This window comes from Helicoverpa armigera, chromosome 8, assembly GCF_030705265.1.
Source record: "Helicoverpa armigera isolate CAAS_96S chromosome 8, ASM3070526v1, whole genome shotgun sequence".
NCBI lineage: Eukaryota > Metazoa > Arthropoda > Insecta > Lepidoptera > Noctuidae > Helicoverpa > Helicoverpa armigera.
In genome coordinates, this window is record NC_087127.1 from 6,739,134 (window position 1) to 6,757,601 (window position 18,468).

The 18,468-nt window shown below is 39.1% G+C and overlaps 1 protein-coding gene across 2 annotated transcripts in view; it reads left to right on the forward strand.

Moving 5' to 3' along the window:
• The window catches only part of LOC110375890 (dorsal-ventral patterning protein Sog), a 61,475-nt gene that overhangs the window by 7,370 nt on the left and 35,637 nt on the right, over window positions 1–18,468 (forward strand). The window lies entirely within an intron of this gene.

Sequence of the window (18,468 nt, forward strand, 5' to 3'; positions counted from 1 at the left end):
TATATGTTTTTTTTTTATAAAAAAAACTAAAGGTGTCCCACACTAGCGGCAAAAGAAACTTCGTGGCATCCATGGAAATGTGTCAAAAGGCCTCATAAGTATAAGCAATGCTATCTAGGTGGTTCCTTAATGATTATTCTAAGTAAATCAATGTACAATTTGTTCTTCATTCTTATAAGTACAATTTTCTTTTAAATTCTCAAAACCTATAAAAATAAATAAAAGATTAATAGTGACCTGAAGGCTTTCGCAATTCCATTTTCATTATAGAAAAAAATTTTGCTTATTTAAAAAGCTATTATGTAAATTGATGCGAATTAAAAAGTCTGCGAATATTTTTTGTATGCATCAATGCTATACTCGTTGCGTATCGCCTTGACAAATAAAAAGTACTGGAACCAGTCAAACGTGCCTATAATAAAGTTTCCTCGTTTCTTACACATTTATACTCATATCACAGTTGACTAACTGGTGGCAAACAAACAGATCGACAGACATTGCAAATAAACCCGACAGGATGCGGCCATTCGAGTTGCGGTTGTTTGTACAAAAGTTAATTTTCTTTGCACTACCAATTGGCTTGAGAAAACAAAAGATGAGCAGTTTATTATTTCTATAGGTCGGTTCGTATATACTTAGTACACATAACATGTTTGTTTTATTAGTTGTTCATAATGGCGCAGTGGCTACGTGCCGGTATGTCTCATGTTCGGATTCAGACAAAACAAATACACACATTATAGCTTAATCAACTACTATTATCCTTGATTGATATAATAATAAGGAAAACTGTAACGATTGAGGTCGATAGCTTTCTTATGTCTGTTATTTTTTTAAACAATATGCCTTAATGAAACAGTAATTGTTATCCGTATTTGCATATTTTTTCTTTGTCTCAAGAGCCGTTTTCTGTATATTTTTTTTATGATCCAACCCGGTAAATTGGAGAACCTGTACATCAAAGGTGAATTAAACATTCTTCCGCAATTTCAAAGAGACTTGTCTAAACGCCCTTTGACAATTATACGTAGAGATACTTTAGAACAACTGCATAAAAAAACTATAAAGTTTGTGCTGAAGTTTTCAAAATAAAAACGAATATGGTGCCATTTCTGAATGCAGACTCGAAATATTTAGCCGCGCTCAGTTCGCGCCAAATGGTGCACTCACAATCACTCACAGAGCTCCTTTTGGCGCCGAATGTCAATTTCCTAGAGATTGGCCATTGCCGGAGCCGTTCGACCGTCGACAACAAACACGACTGTATGAGCATGCACCCGCGAACTTCGTACCTATTTCACATGCACTAATGTCGATTATCGAGTGGCGACAGTTTGTTTATTCACGCAGCACGTAATGGATCCGAGCACTCTTCTCAATCGGTCGCGAAACGTGTTTGGATAAATGCTAGTGTGACTTTCATATCCAAGCTCTTGAGCGCAAAGCCTGTAAGTGCCTATGTGTGTAAACTATGTCCTTATGCGTGAGTATTTTAAGTTATGTTGTCAAACGACTTGGAGCTGTTACACAAAGTATGCAGTTACGTTATTATCTTTCTTGACAGCAATCACACTTGAGAGTGTGTATTCACTTTAATACAAAGTTGAGTATTATCGAGCTTACGTACCATGTAAAACAGGCGGACAAATATTAGTAGATAGTAAAATCTCTGATGAAAATATCAGATATTTTCTGGAAAGCGCACTAAGTTTACATACACTTACTGATTTCATACCTATGACATTCTGCTGTCTCTTACAGTTCTGAAGTAAAGTATTTGATGATAAGATAATCATTGCTCTGTTTCTGAATAAAGATTTTTTATTTGTAGAAAATCTGTAACTCATTCAGAAAGAAAACCCCAGATTCCTGGGTTTTCGTGAAAACGGGAAAAACCACTTATGCGTAAACATGATGTTTGAAACTGTTTCAGATTTCACATTCTTTGAATGTGTTATATTTGTTTCTGTCATACTCTATTCTTAAATATAATTTTGTTTTAAAGAAACTGAAATATCCGAGAAAGTTTAATTCACGTACTCATTTTCTTGGATTGAAGAAATAAGGCTGAAACCTGAAAATGTATCAAAACATTCCACCCTAAATCGGAAGTAAGACAATTTCTAAAGTGTTAACCACTGCATGATTGTAAAGTGACATGAATATTCAAAGTTGTTTCACTACGTACTTCAAGGGCCATCCTGTTGCAAGTATTTGATTTGAATAACTATGTACAATGAACCTGTCATTGTTTTGAAATATGCAAATGCGACGTTGTTAACGATCGGGATAGTGTTTAGTAATTTGGACCGCAGCTAATGCAGTTGTCGCGAAGCTATTTGTAATAGTGTCCGAGTACATAATAGTGTGTGCACGTGTATGCAGTCAGAAACAGGAGCGATTGATTGCGGTGTAGAGTATCACCGGCCGTCTCGCTGTCTGCGGGTTGCAGTTCGAGGGCATTCTTTACTAATCCTATATTGTGGAGATAATTGTGCGTCGCTCGCTCCCAGCCTACTTGGCGAACAAACTGGAACATCTGCAGTGGTGCGTTTGGCGAATGCCACACGTACATATCGTGCATAACGCACGTAATGACAGAGCGACGACCTCGCGACAGGGGCGCATTAAGCACAGCCTCGCGCTTGATGAATGTTTTCCTGCTATAAACCATTGTTTTACAGTGTTCATGTTCGATGTTCCAGAAAGAATACAATGTTTGACATGTTTTATGGGTTACTGAAAACAAATCGTCAAGCGTGAAGTACTTGTGTACTATCGTGTTGCATGATAATATTGACTGTGGCTCCGTCTGTGCGATAAAAGTATACAGTTAAAATATAAAAAAGCTTTTTATGATAGAAATTCTAACGGAATTTAAACCCACATTTGCCAGGAACGCAGTTTTCATGATTTCACTTGACACTTTACAAAGTTGTATTGTATCGACCGTCTCCACCGGTTGCATGGCCTATGTACTTCAAATGTCAGGCGCCGGCTTGCCAACATACTTATTAGTTAATAAGTTGTAGTCAACAGCATCGATATAGCCAATGTTTATGCTAATAATTAATTACATTTACATCTTTGTAAAATTGAAATTAGAGAACCAAATTAGGGAGTCTATTTGACAGTAACTTAGTAGCATCGCAGATGCGACATTTTGAAATAACTTTCTCATCTTATTTATTGATCATCTGCTACTAATAATGATTGCTAATTTTCGACTTAAGATGGTTAAGACGAGAGTCTGCGCTAAGATGTCAAGTCAAAATTACGGGCTGATCAGTGTAAATAGAGGGCAGTCGGTCCGGTTGTACAGTTGCGCTCCTTAGATGGGCACCGGCGGCGCCCGTTTCTCTCGGCGCGGCCGGCGCGGGCGCAGCGCTGCGCGGACACCACTCGCGAGCCACTGCGCGCGTATAAAGGGCACGCCTACTTTGACGACACACTAATGCAGCCGCCGCCGACACCATCGTCTGACGAAACACACAAAAACTTTCATCTCTATTCTAACCTACGCTCATTCTAGTAGGCCCGAAATAACAATACTCGGTCACATTAATAGCTGTATCAAAATAGATCCTTAAGCAGAAGCTTATGAATCACTATTACAAAACGCTAAGAAATAAAAATAATGATAAAACATCTCGCGAGTTGTCCGTAGCAGACGGCTCTATACTAAAGCTCCTATACCGCACACTGTCAAAATATTGTCAAAGTGAATTCCACGCGTCCAATATATTAGGTATAATGATTTTCCACTTGGCAATAATCCTAGCGATTTATTTCGATCTCCGTAGATATTAACCGCATACCGCATATATCTAGACGAGGCGTCATTCGTGTTCCCAGCTAGGTTGTTGAACCTCCTTTTATTAAGGCTGACAAAGGCGAGCGACTAGAGAAGTTTAGCACTTTCAGTTTTAGGCAATTATCGCGTGACGGGTGGCGGCGATGTGTCTCATTGTCACGCCGATATATTTAGTGGTGATGGCGCGTGACGCGACGCCGCGGATGCGTCTGTCGGCGCCGCCGGCTCGGCTGCAACCTGACCACCGCCTGCACTACTCATTTGGCAAGGTCCCGACACTTAATGAGTGCGAGACGCGTTTCCGCTGGACCTCGTAAACTTCTCTAATTATCTATTTCACGCGCTCCGCTCGCCTATTGACGTACGTCAAACATCTTCTACCAATCAGCAACTGTATCAACTGCGTAAACAATTTCCCAATCATTTTAAGGAGTTTCACTGAGGTTCCATTCTTGCCGTTTTAATTTTGCAATTGCATAATATTTGAAGTTAACACTTTCCTAAGCTGTTATAGCTGATTCTCCTATCATCTAGAAAATACTGCAAAAAACATTTTTAATATTCGAGCCCAGCGATGACGCCGACAATGTTATGAAGACGGACACCGTCTAGTTCGAACTTGATGGTTTATTTTTGTGTAGAAATTTCTAAAGAATGATTCATGAAAAAACCTATTTTATACCACAAAATTTATGTATAACATAAAAGTGTTACGAAGATTTATATTTAGGTAATTTACTTTTTTTAAATAACTTTTTCTTCAGAACTATTAGTGTTTGAGATAAATCCCGTCGCGATAATGTTTCAAGTAAATAGATAAAACATTTTTACAATTCCTCACCTGAATGTCACGGTTACGTAATAATGATAAACGTCTCTAAGTCATTGACATCTAGTTACCGTGGCTGTAGGCCGCGCCGCCCTAGCAACTCCGCCCAATAAATGAACTGCAAAAGCTTTGCGACTGCTGAATAAACGTACCCACTCTGCTCTTCTACATTCAAAGGATACCTGAAAAATAAATAAAAAATGGGATAAATAGACAAATCTTGATCTGAGCTTTCAGAGCCTTATTATTTTTCAGGTAAGAAGGGGTATTGATTTTGATAATTAATTTTGATTCTTCTGCCTTAATAAAGATTCATCCATAGTTCACGTCAAGTTACTTCTGGGAGGCGGAGCTGGAAATACTTGAAGAGCTTCTTTTGCCAGATACTGTCACCTTATAGGTACCTACACTGCTTCAGCCGAATTGAATGCTATCATCGTGCTGTCAAATTGATGTTTGTAAATGGTGATATTGATAAATGTGGATGTGTGATCTGTTACAATGATCGAGTCGTCAACATGTCGGCAGCAAGTGACAAGTAGTGTCGTGTGGTGTTCACGAGAGAGCGGCGTGTGGGAACGTGCGGCGCGGCGGTGGCGTGGCGCGGCGCGGCGGCGGTGGCCCAGCCATATTTTTATTTGTCGATATCTGTGATCGGCGCCTGCTCCATTAGTCATGTGACAGTATCGACACGAGATCGGCTCTCTCGACCCTCTTTAATTCCAGTCGACGGCCGCGAGACTGCACTCGTGGTCGTATGCAAATTTACACGTTTGCGGCCAGCTGATGAATGATGTACTGACACGATCCTGTCCGTCTGTAGCTGCGAGGCCTGCCGCACGATAAGCCTCAGATATTGAATCGTAGACAAACGTTTGGAAACTGTTAGATGACTCACTATACAAGTTGTGGTCGACATAATAAATAGGCAAACATTTTTTTCGAAGGTCGTCTGAACTAATTTTGTTTGTTTGAGTACGTAGACCTTTGATGAGCTCATTTCTTATATTGGACATAAATAGTATAATAGTATAAACGACGGCGCGATGCGCAGTCCGCACCTCTCTTGTTGGCAGCCGGGTCAAAGGGCGGGGTGTTTAGATGATAGTACTGATTGTGATTGTCACTAATTGTAATTTTTGAAAGTTAGCTAATGTTTCGAAATGAAGCAATGTAGTGCATGGCAGCACAGGAATAGTATGCGTCGGCGGGTGAGCGAGGGTCATTGCGCTCGCGCTGACTCACCGCATGCGACGTACGTAGTCTCTATCACATTAATACTTTCTTATAAGGTTGTCGCGTTTAAATAATGCATGTTATGCAACTGGTTGCAATTTGTGCTCTCTTGCGGCCGCGCTAAATTGTTCCACGGTCTCACGCCTCCCGCACATACGACTTACTAATAGATGTGTGCATTACGCACATATTAAACAGTTTTATTTGGGTCGTTAGCATTTTATGGTCGAGAATTGAACGATATTCCAAATCATGAGCTAAATGCACTTTTTTGCACATTTGTTTTCATATTTTCTTTTTTTGGGCATGGATTTGTATGACTTTTTTCATTCGTGATCGGTTGATACTATTTCTCTGTATGGTAAACCCAACACCTCCCACTTAGAAGAACGTATGGTTTAGTATTTTACTCACATGTGATTCTAACCGAATTCCATTCGCTTACTGTATTCTTTCCTAGAAGCTTTTGTGAACAGTTAGGTTTCTTGCATGGATTATTTGCTTCATGTTCTAACAGCCTCATTGATTTTCATTCTGAGAAAGAACAAAAGGTATTAACAGGTTGAAATTTTCTTGTATTTTGTAAGTAATACATATTAATGTTGATACTTCGGGGGTTATATACCCGCAAATACTTAGAAAAATCCATGTTTGAGGTTGCCGAAGCACGAAGGGCGTGAAGGCACGCGGTACCTTGCGCCTTACTCATATCAATTCCATCTTAAACGAGCTATGTCGCATACCAACCGGGGGATCTTAGGATTTATGTGCCGACACCGCCAACAAATCTAATGACCCGACCGATGTATGACGGTATTTCGAGTAAATTCACGTTTATTGGGCCCCATACCGTTTCTTTTAAAGTTACGGCGCATGTGTGGAGCGATAATTATTTTAGTGAGTCGACAAGACAAAATGTAATGTTCAGAGCCGACACAAGACCGGCATTAAAGACATTATCGTGTTATCGATCAGCGTCCTTAAAGCGGTTTGCAATTAGTGTTACCTTAAGCGATGCAAGTGCGGACCTACCGCGCGCGGTGTGCGCCGGCGCCGCCTCCTTGTCTTTATGAAATTATCACTAAATTGAGAGATAAAACTCGCTCTTTCTGACGCGATAATAGTCGCTCCCGGCAGCTGCCTTTTCCTATTTACGTCTCGTTTAACGTGCGTTTTGATCCTTTTGATTGAATCGTTACATGAAGCCGGCAAGGTACTTGTTGCTGTTTATGTTCATTTCGGTCTACGTAGTTTTTATTCTTATTTAAGTGTTATCTATGACTGATTTGTACTGTTTATGTCTATATTTAATACAAAAGTTTTATTTAACGTTTCAAAATATTTATATGAAGGTGTCTACCATATTGATCTTATAGGTCAGGTTGTATCAACAATAGATAGCTAGGAATCAAAATGAGATCACCCATAAAAAAATAGATGCCTATATACAATTTATAGAAATACAAAAACACCTATACAGTATCAATTCAACTATAGCCATATGCAAGGCAGTAAATTGAAAGCACCTAAACTTTCAACATTACTAAAGGCAATATGCTATGCAATACCCTGAAAAAAATTAGCTACATTATAAAGAACCGCCACACAGCATAAATGGTCGGTCGGTATCGAATAGGGCGTTGGGTTGCCTTAAAAGGCACTGTCACTTACAAGAGGCCTTTCATAACACTTAATAAGATGCAGTGCGAGTGTAAAATTTCGTGATGGATCCGTGAGAGCAGTCACGAGGCGGCCGGGGCCGTGGGACATGGCGACTTTGTTTTATTTTCATTGGCTTATGTAGTGCCGGCTGCTAATTACACGGCGGGTTGCTTTTTAACGAGCACTCATTCAGCTTAACGGCACGGGCACGCGCGCTCGCGTCGCCGCCCGCGCCGCCGCCGCCGCGGTTTCACGTCACGTTATAAATATGACCATGCTTTTTAATACCCACTTGCATTAGCGAAATTCGCTTTGCCAACCGCCGACCCAAACTACGTTTCGCATGAAATTGCGGACACGCCTGCGTTTAATTGCTGTGAATATCCCAACTGAGACCATTCATGTTTATTCGAGGAGGCGTTCCCTCCCTGGCGGCGCTGTAGCCACTTGTAGTCGACTCTAGTAAAATATACTCTGCCAATGTCAACGGAAACTAGATTGTAATTAACGATCATTAGTAGGAATAGCACATCTCTAAAACTGGACGACTGACTAGCTTTGGGTCTAAATATTTTAATTTTTAACTCAATTGGTGTGTGTTTGCATGTACACAATGGTTTTGACCAGACTACAGACGTTCAAGGTAGCTCGACAACTACAAGTAAACAAGCGGAAAATTTGCTTGCTGTCTTTTATTTCAACACCAAATAAATTGTCTTGAAATTTGTGTGATTTTTAACGACTTAATGTATGTGGTCCATAAATTTATTAGCACATTTTACGTGAACGCTCAGACATTTTACGAGGTATTTGATAATAGAACAGAATGTGCTGAAAACTGTTGGGACAGTGTAATTCGGTCAAAACGAAATAGTGCTTCGCTGATATACAGGTATGAGCCCCTCATAAATTAACGTTACTCATACTAAACACACAGTTTAGTGTGTAGACAGACCCACTTGCAGACGCGCCGATGGGTGGCCCCACTATGTAGATACAGCGTTTCATACAGTTTGCACTCCGCCGGATGCAGGCCTTGTCATTTTACACGCAGATCTCATGATTCTTAAATAAACAATAAGCAACCTTGAAAATTCGCTCATTAATTGCTTGACTCATTAATTGTTTAATTCGATAACATTATCCTGATATCATTAAATACAGAACATAAATCTACGGACGTGATTACTTAGCTTGGGATAATAATTGTAAGATAATAAATCAATTAAAGAAATGATTAAGTATGACTTTTTAGTATTCGCACAGATAAAATATGACACAAGGTTTCCCTAGAAACAGGCATTTCATGAATACTAGAAGTGAGCAATGGTTTGTGTTTACTTATGATGTATACCTATATCTACTATTATTTGAAGTGTTAAGTCGTGCTGCATTATGTTAACTCAGGTGCAAAAATAATATTCGTGATTGTTTATTTACAACCTCCTGAGATCATCCGTTCTTGTACAATACAATACAATGCTACTCTAAAATTACTACGAACGTATTACAACTTTGCTTATACTATTATGGATTTATAAGTACGAAATATTCAAAACTTGATATTTGCTAAAAGTAATAGTGGTTAGGTAAATGGATTGAGCGCTCACTTCGAATTTAGGTTACGTTTATCGATTGTTTTAAGAGCACATAAATATTGTAAGTGGAATAGAAACCATTTCAAATTATAGAGTTATGTTTAGTTGAGGCATAATATACTTATATACGTATGAGATGTAGTGGCTCAATGTAAAATAACGTTAAAGGAGGTTGCGCGAGAGTGACGGCTCGTTGACGGGTGGCGTCGCATCGCTGCGCCGGCCGCTCGATATCGATCTCGACTCGAAACGCAGCCTTCCAAATAGGGAGCCCTCTGCTCCCAAATAGGCACTGGTCAGGCCGACGCTGCTGCCGCCGCCGCAGCTATCGAGGACGCAACACCGGCCCCCTCGCAGCCTTTTATTGTCTACGAGTTTTTTACTCGCTTTATGACCAATATTGTCCCATAGTCGATGTCCACATAGAGCAATACTGAGTTCAGAAACACTAGACGCCGAGCGAGCCTTGCGTCATTGTAGATAATTGTTCAAGCTAAAGGTCGATTGGTCATCAGTTCCTTTGTTATTTGACGTCTACAGTCGAAACAAACACTGAAGTTGGCTCGCTATGATGTCAGTTACATACGCGTGAGTTACGTTGTATTACGTTGTTGGACATAATTATGTCATGTAATATCAGGGTTCGGGTTGAGCTGCCTCCAGGAAGATGGAAGGTGCGTGTGCGAAAGGAGACGAGTCGACTCGGCTGCTTGAAGGTTGTTGGCGTTGATAGTGACATACGCAGTCGTCAATCGTGACTATCTAATATTTCAAACTATTCGTATCTGCATTCCAGGCATGTTTATGCGGGCATTTTACTCAACGAGTAACTGCGGTTAACGATATGACATTGGTACATACGGTTTTTTATGGCCAGTTTCTTTGGTGGTACACCAGCCTTGAATATCCTTAACTCCTTAGAGTTCTGCAAAAATGCGTAGGGTGCCACAGCTCGGAGGCGCAGTCGACGTTCGACGCTTAGCATTAATTGCAAATGGAGGTCAATTGATACAAAAAGCATTCGTGTGGGTGCATGTCGACGTATTGTTCACAGATTCGTAGATGTAGCCATCAGTCTTGCGGAGAATGTGGCAGATTTTAAATAAACTGCAAAGGATTATGCATGCGTGCACGCGGGCGGCCCTGAGGTATCGCGGCATTGTATTCAAATCCGGGCGCGTCACCAGAGCGCACGGGGCGATCGCGACGCAACACGCGCTGCGCCCGCGTCGCCCATTACTCAAACTCGCCGACACGCCCTTCGCCCTCCATTTGTTATCACCTTTTTATTTTATTTTCAATCCAACAACAAACTAATTATAGAAAGGATTGTTGTGGGTATCAGTTTTCCATTGGCAAGCGTAGGTGCTCGGAAAGGGAAACTGGTGTCGGCGGCTATTCTGACGTGAGCTGAAACGACTTTAGTGCTGTCAGTGTATTTTATAGTGTGGTTCATTGTTCATGCGAACAGACGGGGTCCCGCGCACTCTGCTGCACCTAACACCCGCTGACGTATCATTCACTGAGACATCTATTGAAACGTGAGACCGACACGAGATACTCAACACAACGCCATTCCTAGGGCTGTACTACAAGCGTCATAACTAAATATTGCAAGTTCCGCATATCTTCCCAGATAAATATTCGGTGTGATTTGTCTGTAACTTCAAGAAAGCATGATTTACAAAAATAATAATATAGACGCAGTCATTTCAGTTACTCTATGAACCCTTTCTATTTCAATACGATTACATTTTCAGATTAGCGTTTACAAAAGGTGATAAGAACAACCATTTATTGCCATGTTCTCAAACTATTAAAACTCTTATTTTAATATACTTTTGAATGCTAATAATATTATAATTTTGTGTAGGATTTCTGTCAAATATTTTATCAAAATTGGATCTGTGCTGCTTCAGTGACAGTATTTATAGTCTGGAGGAAGGTAGGTACCTAAATTAATCCTAAAGTCGGTTTTAAATTTAAATTTTAATTAGGGCGGCCAGAGGCGCGGGCGCAGAGAGGCGCCTTGTCACCAAACACGTATAAATAACGCTTTTAGCTCCGTCCGACTGAGTCTTTCGCCACATTTCTCAAATAATAACTTTTCATAATTATCACGACACAGAAAACTCTCTAAAGAGACGCATTAATAAAGTATTAAAGCCATAATCTCTCTATTATTAGTAGGTAATCTTATAATTCAGTTGATATAATTTCCAATTTCTAGTGATTGCATTATTAGCCTTTCCTTCCTTATAATGACATAATCTATTAGAATAGTATAAAACTTACTTTATCTTGATACTACACTGATAACAGTTTCACTATAAGTGGAGAGCGTGATACCGGCTATGTTTTTCTAGATTATCTTTACTGATTAATGAGTTTGCCTAATTCTGACACCTGATATTCGCGAACTGATAACATTTCTAAGAAATGGAGGAGGTTAGCCGATGTTCATAAATTATATCAGTAAAATTGATTGATTTGCATTCAAGGTTACGATGTTTGGAGAAAGAGTATTTTTTATAATAATAATTGAACGGTGTTTGTGTAACATTTCAACAAAAGATATAATCTACAACTACATTGTAGCGTGGCGCTACGCCTACGCTGCTACGAGTTTCGATTTGTAGCAAAATTTAACAAAATAAACAAATACACTTTTTATTTGCTCCTGATACTTAAACTTCGAATTTGTTTGTTAACAAGTGTTTATTAGAATAAACGTATTACTTTGCATTTAGTAATATAATCGGGATAACCCAATGGATATACTTGTTAATACACTTAGGATGCAGACGCAGTGCAAATAGATACAAGTTGCTGGTTCTCAGGGGAAAGTCAGTGCGCATAGCATTATCCAATTCAAATGTAAATACCAAATAAACTGTCGTTTCTATTCCTCTTCGATGCGCTAGCTTTTTCACTTTAAAAAACCTTTGCTGGCTTGATATTTGAGTAGAAATATGAAAACAAAATAGATAAGATAATCGAATTGAAGCTTGTGTTGGTCGGCGACACGATTACTTGAGATGTAAATGACATGGTTTGCAACTATGCATCCGATATGTGCGCAAGCGGCCCACCCGCGTGGCTGCGTACACTCGACGCCATCATTATAAGACTGCCTGCTATCATTTAACCTTGTTTTTGACTTAATACTTTAATAATATACCTATTTGCTTATTACTAAACATACTCCAAGTATCGATGATGCTCCAATTTAAAATACATGATCAACAATAAATTAATGAGGATTAGACTTTGATTCGTTATCTCTGTCAGTAGTTTATCCGAATACGTTATATGCGATTTATATGACGTTTACGACGGCAAATTAAAGTCCAGTAACGCAGTCTAACATCAGCGTGTTTTCGTTGATGTGTTCTTAGAAGCGCACATTTCTGGGAGTAATAATATTCAATCAAATTGTTTATTAGCTTCGTAACAGCAAATGCCACTGGATTTATTAATATGTACTTGCGCTCTAGTAGGCTGACGTGACGGTCGCGTGGCGTGATGTTCGCGTGCCGTGATCGACGGTAGACGCGCTTACTCCATAGCCCAAGTTAAACCATGTTCCTGTATATTAACGTGAATGCTGGCGTCCCCATCAGCTCATTAATCTCCATATAATTAAATGATCAAGCAAAATTATATTTAGACCAGGAAATGGGGTCAAGCCCACGCCACGCGGCGCTCTGTCTCGCCTGTGGGACCGAACTGGAAACCTCGTGAAAGTTCAAAGATATGTTTCGTAATGCTGCTAACAGTACCTTATCTTATATCCAACTAGTTGACACGAGCTTTAAAGGAAAAGTGACACATGCAATCTGTAGCACTTTCAGTACACCCAAGAACACGCTCGCCGGTAGCTCAGTATCTCCGCTACACAACCTACGCGTTTAATTGAGTTTAATCTTGAATTTCAATTTAAATTACATCTAATAACATGTCAACAATTTATTAACAAGATTAAATTACCTACATTCAAATTATGAAATAATTAAAAAATATTTTCAAACTGCAGTATCTGTCAACCGATTTATATAAAATTATTGGATGACTGCTTTGGGTTCCAAAGCATCGGAATTTGTGAGTTAGCCCCATTTGTTATTATTATAATTTAGGGTCTTAGTACGACCCTAAATTAATTTGAACATTAAATCATACGTTTGTGTGTTAACATTCCATGGATTCGTGTGCTTTACGAAACAAAGTTACAATTATGCGCAAGAGTGGAGATCTGCATAATCACTCAAAGATTATTATGAGGCTTTCTACTAGGTCTGATAACGGTGCCACAAAACCATTAATGAGTGTACTCGCCTGGTGAAATCGCCGAGGAAAAATCTCAAGTCTTATTAACATAGTAGTGGAGCTAGTTTATTCATAATTGGCGGTTGTGTCCCTCCCCAGCGCGGTGGCGGTGCGTGCGGGTCCGCCCCGCGCAGGCGCACAGCGATCGCGCAAATAAATTGCGATCATAATATCGCGCGACGCACACCCAGCCCCAGCACAATTAAAATTTGCATTCTTGCCGTCTGATTGATAACTCTGTTGAGTAAGTGAGGCGGTATTTGATTTGGGTAGGCGTAGCCGAAGGCATTCACAGGTATCGCTATTCAATGCGTTTTTTGTACATGCGCTTGAGCTTCTTTGTGATTCATGAGGTATCACTTCTCAGATTATTTAAAAGGAACATCATGCGAATCAAAGACGGCTTCTATTAATTTAAACGCATGTGAAAAGCAATTTTTGCTACGTAAAATGCACAATACAATTTTTGCCACGTAAAATGCACAATACAATTTTTGCCACGTATAATGCACGATACAATTTTTGCCACGTATAATGCACGATACAATTTTAAGTAGTCTGCAGATCACATAAACTAAGTCGGTTAGGTACCTACATGTATTTCAATCAAAATGTATCTCCATCCCAATGATGCTATTTTGATGTGTATTACTCATAATTTCGTTTAGTGACCTTAACACACAAAGGACGAGACGTTTTATTTCGACAGAAAGTAATGTTCCATCATTTGTTTTCTCCGTGTAAACTATTCCGAAATGACAGATAGATTATTTTCCGTGAGAAACATAATATGCATCGCCGGCCAAATCCGTGGTTCGATGGCGACACATGTTCGCAAAATATTTTTTAAGTTTGTTTTTATGAGGTGCAACTGTAAGACACGCTCACTCCCCAAGCATCCGTAGAATGATACCCAATAAATTATATACGATATTTTTGTTTAGTAAGTTGGCTCACGTCCACTGCTCGCTCCTGGACATTTTGTTATCATATTCAATAATAAGCCATTAAGTACGCGAACGGTTTTACGAGCTACGCACAATTTGTACGTGCGGAGCTGAACACTGAAAGCCGAAGCTCGGCCCGATATGGTGTCCAGCATCGCATTAACTGCACCTTGTACTACTTAAACTGTCTACACCTCGTAAAACTGATGATATATAGTAGTGCTCCCAAATTATAAGAAAATAAAGATCACGCCGCCGGACGACGTAAGCCGTAAGCGCTCAATAAGGAAGGAGAATGATTTGTATGATTTTTATGGTTCCTACTAATTGGTTCGACAATGTAAACGGCCTTAACGCCGCCTTCTTGCATTTTAATCAGGATACACTGGAAATAAACATATATAAGTTGAATTATGGACATATAGAACGAGAAGAACCAGTCACAATTGCGACAAGCAGGCGCCAGGCCCAGTCAATGAAGTCTACAATAATAAATAAAAGTTGAGGGAAACGAGACTCTATTAATACACAGACAATTTATACTCCGAGATACCAACTGATGAACGTTACCACGGTCGTGTTTTGTTTTTAAATGAATTATAATGTTTTAAATATCTGTTTAATTAATAAGCTTGATCTAAATAATCTGTATCAAGCATATCAATTTATTTCACACATCACAACCAAAGAAAAATATTAAAGTTGTATTTTTATTTTTTGGTATTGGACGCGACCGAGCCGTCGAGAAATATGCGGTGCTATCAATAACTAGCGGGCTCGATATGAGAGGAGCATATTTATGTGCCCTTTAATTTAAATAGGATAAAGTCGGTTATGAATCGTTAAGGACCACCGGCGAGAAGTTAAGGAGGCCTGTCAGTAAAGGGAATGGATATGTCTGTAGGAGCAGGAAGGCGCGCCGGCGCCGATGTCGTCAACCTTGCAATGGATATTCCGTGTACATAATGTAAGCGAGGACGATAACACTCGACCACAACTATAAAACGGCCTATTGCCAGGATAACATCTCCCGCGGATTTCGCGAGACGGTGACGCCTCCGTGTCGCCGCATCGTCATACCGATCGCGATGCTGCACAAATTAACTTAAGTAAAACTGCCAATTAGTATTTTATTAATGAAATCGAGATACCTTCACAAACTGTTTATTCAATACTGAGTTCATCGATAAATTGGATCTGCTATGTAAATATTATTATGTTTTCAGCTCTAAGTCTTTTACTATTCTCTATCTCGTTACAGCAACTATTAATATCAAGTATTATGCATAGCCAGTTTGTTTTCTTGCACCGTGTTCAAATGTTTTTGTAGAAATAATTTATTGTCTGCCGGGAGCAACAGCGATGACACATGAAGAGCATATAACTATGAGAAATGTATGGCATTTTTTATTATTAAATTTATTAAACATTTATCATTTAGCACAGACAGTATTTGCATGCAGTAGATTCGAGAAAACATGTAAATATAGATGAAAAGTTTTTCTGTTGTTAACTGTAAGGTATGATGTTTGCTACCTACGTTATAAAATGAATATTAAAACAAATGTCTTTATTTTTTCGTGTTTGTTCCAAGCTAGTCTGAGAATAAAACAAAAGCATTAGTCAGTTGGTCTGAGCGCAAGTTATGACGATTTTATAAAGCTTTAATCGGGGCCAGGCGTCGCGTCGCGTCGGTTTGATGCTGTCTGAGTCGCGCCTCGTTAAATAAAGTGCATGTCATAATTTTATTAAACAAACAAACAGACTGATTGGGAGCCGCGGCTTCTCGAATCGATTTATGAAATAAAAATCTGTAAAATATTAAACAAGACCTCAACTAATTTTAGAACACCAAACTTTGTCATTCTTTCAGTTTCTTAAATTAGTTCTGCTAAAGAGTTTTTATAGTTATTATAACTATTAAGAAACCAGACAAAAGTTTACCGACTGCCGTCCACATCTTCAGCAACTATGCAAGAGTTGACATTAACAGTTTTTATTGCACCAATTATTTCAACTCGCTTTTAATCGACGCTAATTAATTCAGTTCACACGTTTAATAATCAAAAAACAACCATCTTGTTGGTTTATTTGCACAACAAGGTGAATTCATGAGTATGATAATTCTGCAGTTTTCCAAGAAATTCCCACTTGTTTCAAGACTTTGTGTAACGTACTGAAACAATGCCTTTGATTTCAAACAATTTTATCACAATCGGACTTCAGGGAAATTATGAAAAAGTAGTACCTACAATATGATCATCCTTCTTTTGCAATAGTTAGTAAGTATAATCAAAATGATGTACAAATTAACTACCTACAAACTTGGGTTAGGTAGAAAAAGTATGTAGGTACATATATCATAGCGAATATGAGATTGAAGCTATCAACTTAAATGTTGAAATATTAATTTGAATGAATATTAAAAAAATCTTTAACTTTATGATATAGATTATACCAATTAATATTTATAAATTGATGTAACTTGAGAACTTTGGTGCAGGTGTTGGTGACACAAAACACTGAGTTTTTTTTTTAAATTTTAAGTAAATTAACAATACCGAAATAAAATATAATTATTAATATGAGAAGATGACATCATTAGTCCGATAAATTTTCAATTTATTATAGTAGTTACGTACAGTTTTTTTTTATAACATTTTAATATAATATATAAGTAAATGATGTGAGTAAGTGTGAGTCGGACTTACGCACGGATTTCAGTCTAATAAAGTTCCATTTTCCTTTTGGGTAGGTACGGCACCCGAACTATAGTGTTAAGTTGAGTAAGCACCCTTTGATAGTGTAAACTTGAGTAGGCACTCTACATTCAATTAGGTATCTACTGAATAGTTTGCCGTTTGTTAATATAATTAGTTTTACAAGCTGCCGTCAAAAAACCGTGTACTTTTAACACTGGACGGATTTAGAGCTACTAAAGAACATACCGTAGTTTATAGTTTTGTAAATAACGCGGTCCATTATAACACCATAAAGCTATTTGTTGCACCGGTAGGACGCGCTTCGCACCGCTGGGAATGCACGCGTGACCGACGTTGATTCATTCAGCTTACTGATGTGTTTATTAAACGCGTAATAGCAGTGTTACAGTTGATTCATTGGAGCGGTTGATCAAATCAATGTGCTGTAATTCTTATTAGCGCGATAGACACCTGTTGGTGACACTCGATACTCCGCGCTTTACATAATACCCGCGCCTGGCCGCAGCCGCGCGCCGCCCGCGGCAACACCTGAGGACTCACCTACCGAATCATGCCGCACACTATTTTTACAGACCTGACTAGCGACTAGCGCTTGTAAGGGAGTGTTAAGAGTTACATATGACACGATGTCAGCCAAATCACAAAAATAATAAGCAATGCCGACCTAAATTAAGACTGTCTATTTTTATACATTTCAATATAGACGTAAAATAAAACGTCTCATTGACGTCTGAAAAAGGAATATGGGTAATAATAGGCTATGAGGACTTTGCCCATGCTCTTTGACTAATACAGGCAAAACTGAAATGAAACGAGAAGTCGCTTAAGGTAACAAACAGTTTCACTTCATTGTTTGATTCCAAATAAGCTCGTGTCTCAGTTTGGCGCAAAATAAAGAACGTCAAGAAAACTATGGTGCTGTAGCATAACACGGCTATAGTTAGTAGTCGTGGGTTGGGTATGATAGCGTCACAGTTGATGTAGTATACGTAATATTAAGTGAACGCCAAGGGGCGGCACAATGAGCAATCATTCAGCGTGTGGGTGTGTGCATCTAATGATACACTGATACAGTGATCAAAGCGAATTGACTGATCTACGGCGAGTGGCCTACACAACGTGTACCGCACTCCTCTGTTGCTCCGATACACACTTTGTTTTGAACAAAAACATTGTAAAAAGAAAGCCAATGCTTGAACTCGTTAACCGCTGCGGTGTACGGTGTTGAATGTGTTAGTGACGGATGATGAATGGTAATCTGTTCGGTGGTATCGTATCGTGAAACATTTCCACACTTGGAGTGCGAGTGTAAACTAGTCAGCGTGTCGGCAGA